Here is a 4,110-nt window from a genome sequence, read left to right on the forward strand (position 1 = left end):
CTGGGCTCAAGCAATTCTCCTGTTTAGGCCTCCCAAGTAGCTGGGACTACAGGAATGCACCACGACACCCAGCTAATTTTTGTATCTTTAGTAGAGACGGGGTTTCACCCTATTGGCCAGACTGATCTCAAACTCCTGGCCTCAAGTGCTTCACTCAAAATGCTGGGATTACAGGTGTGAGCCACCACGTCTGGCCCTCAAGTGACATCTTCTTAAACCAAATGTAATTTCTTGGAATATACTAAGAAAACAGAAGAATAATAGAATTGTCAGAATTTTTAATCAAGATACAAATTCCCTATATTGAAAATGACTACTGTAAATGATCGTAAATAATCCTGAAGTCTCATCAACAAGAGCAGCCAACTGATCAATAATACATAGATGTAAAAAGTGATCAATCATGCAATATAATCAATTAAAACCATTCATTGCCAAGAACCTTATCATAACTTACTGTCGTTCATTAGTGTGAGTTATATAACTCTTATCTTACATATATGTCTTTAAAGGAAGCTTTTCTAAGGTGGCTTTCTTAAAAAATAACTATAGGCTTAGTTTATATCCTAAATAAGAAAACTCTTTTTTTTTTTTTTTTAAATAAATGTTCTCTGGTTTTCACTCAGGTTGACTATGCATTTAGTAAATTTTGTGGGAAAATGAACAACACATCTAAGAGGGATATACTTACAGAGACACATTATGGATCACTTTTTCCTGGTTTGTACAGGACTGGGGATTAATGATTCACATTGGAAAGACAAATTTTGTATCACCTTGCAGAAAGTGACTTCTCCAGTGAATAATGAAACAAAATGGAAGTCTATTTATGAAATCTGAAACTGTTACAAGTTTGGTGTTCACTGACAAACCAAGATTAGGCAAGTGAGTCTCTAAAAACAGTCCCTTTAATATACTGATTTCCTTTCCTTTGGATAAATACCCAGTAATACAATTGCTGAATCATCTGTTTTTCTATTTTTAGGTTTGGAAGAACCTCCATGCAATTTTTCATAATGGTTACCAACAGTGTATACGAGTTCCCTTTTCTCCATATCCAAACCAGCATTTCTTATTTTTGCCTTTTTGATAATTGTCATTTTAATGGTGATGAGATAATATCTCATTATGGTTTTGATTTTCATCTCTGAGGATTAGTGATGTTAAACATTTCTTCACATACTTCTTGGCCACTAGTATGACTCCTTTTGAGAAATGTCTATTCAGAATTTTAAAATCAGATTATTAGGTTTTTTTTTTTTCTGTTGCATTCTTCGAGTTTCTTTTATATCCTGGATACTAACTGCTGCTGGTCAGATGAATAGTTTTCATGTATTTTCTTCAGTCCTACAAGTTGTCTCTTTACTCTGTAGATTGTTTCTTTTCTTTTTTTAAAATTTTACTTTTAAGTTCTGGGATACATGTGAGAATGTACAGATTTGTTACATAGGTATACATGTGTCATGGTGGTTTGCTGTAACTATCAACGCATCATCTAGGTTTTAAGCCCAGAATGCATTAGATATTTGTCCTAATGTTCTCTCTCTCCTTGCCCTCCATCCCCAACAGGCCTCAGTGTGTGATGTTCCCCTCCCTGTGTCCATGTGTTTTCATCTTTCAGCTCCCACTTATGAGTTTTTCTTGCTGCACAGAAACTTTTTCGTTTGATATAATCTCAGTGGTCTATGTTTGCTTTCATTGTCTGTGCTTTTGATGTGTTCCCTGTAAAGTCTTTACCCAGTCCAATGTTCAGAAGTGTTTTAAGGAAAGAAATTCATATACTGAAGAGATATCTGCTCTCCCATGTTTACTGTAGCACTATTTTCAATAGCCAAGATACAGAATCATCTGAATGTTCATGAACAGATGAACGGATATAGAAAATTTGGCAAATATGTATACACACACAATTGAATATTATTTAAATATAAAAAGGAATGAAATCTTGTCTTATGGCCTACTTTCTAGGGCCAAGCTACCACAAAGCCATTCTTCTACCCCCATCCCAGTTGCTGGTGCATTCTTCCCTTAGGGTCAACCTGAAGTGGTGCCCTGCCCTCAGGGACCTGAAGCCTTTTAACTGTGGGGACAGTTATGATCTGATGGCAGAGCTGAGGCATCAAAGGCGTCAACCCATTTCCCAGGGACCTCGAGCTACTGGTATACTGGAGTAGTAACTCCCTACCCTGTGCAGTAGGTGAGGCAGCACCCTGCACCCTGGAAATACGAGCCTCTGGCCCAGTGAAGCAACTGTACCTCTAAGTATCACAGCTGATGCCATACCCTGAGCCCAGTGATCCAGAGGCTCTGCTGACCCATGTAGCTACACTTTCTGGGGCTAAATAGACTGCCTTTAGTCCCAGGGAATCAGAGTCTTGGCTGAACTGTGGCTATGCACCTTCCAGACCAAAAAGGCCACAGTGCCCTCCCTACCTAGAACTGGACCAGACTCCCACAGTCTGAGCTGCAAAGACACCCCATCTCTTCTGAAGGAAGCATCACTATACTGCTTTCTGTCCTCTGGGGCTTAAATCAATCAGGAACTTGCATCCTTGCTGCTATACCTGGCCACATAAAGTCTGGGATAGTTCTATGTCCTACCATTTTCAGTTCCAGAGTCACCATCTCCTGGTACCTTATTTTCTGGAGCCCATGTGCCACTGTGCCCTGTTTGTTCTGGGTCCTGAATTGCAGCTATGTCCAACTCTCTGGGGCCTAAGCCTGTGTAGCACTTTTTTTCCTTTTTTTTTTTTTCCAAGATCCATGCTGGTGCCTCCCAGGGTTAGAACCATAGCTACATCCAAGCTCCTAGGACAAAGCTACTGAGATGTGTAGGAGTTCAGTCAGGGTGATGGGAGAAATTTTAGAAATGCAAACCTTCTTGGAAGGTCTGAAGGTTTTGCAGAAGCCTCGGGAGGAGTTTATGGCTGAAGGCAGCTTAACACCCTTACCTTGAGCTTATAGCTAGGAGTAGATACAAAGTGATGCAGAGGAGTTTATCTAAATAGTTTGTTTACTCATGTGATCCTAAGACTGATTTTGGATCTTCCATGGTGGGGGGAGGCATATGAGTGCTCTCTACTTAGGGGGTCAGCAATGTTAATTACCTTCTAATGGCATTTACTTGAGACCTTTGTCATTTAATCTGTACTAAATAAATGTGAAAGCCGCAAGCTTATCAAGGCTGCTGCAGACTCTGGCAGAGGATCCCAGGCTAGACAAAGGCAAAATATCTGTTTCAGTATATGTTTTTCATCTGTTGCTTGGTCTGTGGGTCTAACCCGGCAGGATGTGCCTCAGAGAAACAGTCTTCAGCTTAGTGGGAGAATTGCATTCTCTTGTGCTTTGCAGAGTGAGCCTGTGACCTCAAGTTCTGGGTGCTGTGGTACTTTGACAAAATCCTTAGCTAAGAATCCAGTTCCACAGCTGCTCCAAGCACCTGTGTCTTATATTCCAATGCTGTTGTTGCTGCTTGATAGCCATATCAGACCCAATATCAAGAAAGATCCCCAGCTAAGACTCCCCACTGTGAGAAAAACAAGAATAGGAGGATTCCTAAAGTCTTTGCCCTAATAACTTATGCAGCCACCATTACTGCAACAAATTCCTATAGTCAAGGCCACATAGGCACCTCTAGTCATCACAAACATTGATCACAATCAGAGAAGCTGAATGTAGATTACACTACTGTGTCCACATGGCAAGTTGCTTGCAACCTGTTCAGCCTGTAATGCAGGCCTATCTGTATGTGCAAGCCTCCCCCATGAAAGCCATTCTGTAAAGTTTAGGAGTGACTGCACTGTCTGATGCACAGACATCAATGCAGGGACACAAGAAAGATGAAAAGGAAATATGGCAGCACCAAAGAAACGCAATAATTCTCCAGTAACTGACCCCACAGAAACAGAAATTTACAAATTGCCTAAAAAGGAATTCAAAATAATGATCTTAAGGAAATTTAGTGAGATGTAAGTTAATAGAAATAAATGATTCAGCCTACACCTACGTCCTGAATGGTTTTGCCTAGATTTTCTTCTAGGGTTTTTATGGTGTTAGGTCTTATGTTTAAGTCTTTAATCCATCTGGAGTTAATTTTAGTGTAAGGTGTCA

This window comes from Cebus imitator, unplaced genomic scaffold, assembly GCF_001604975.1.
Source record: "Cebus imitator isolate Cc_AM_T3 unplaced genomic scaffold, Cebus_imitator-1.0 Scaffold124, whole genome shotgun sequence".
Taxonomy (NCBI): Eukaryota; Metazoa; Chordata; class Mammalia; order Primates; family Cebidae; genus Cebus; species Cebus imitator.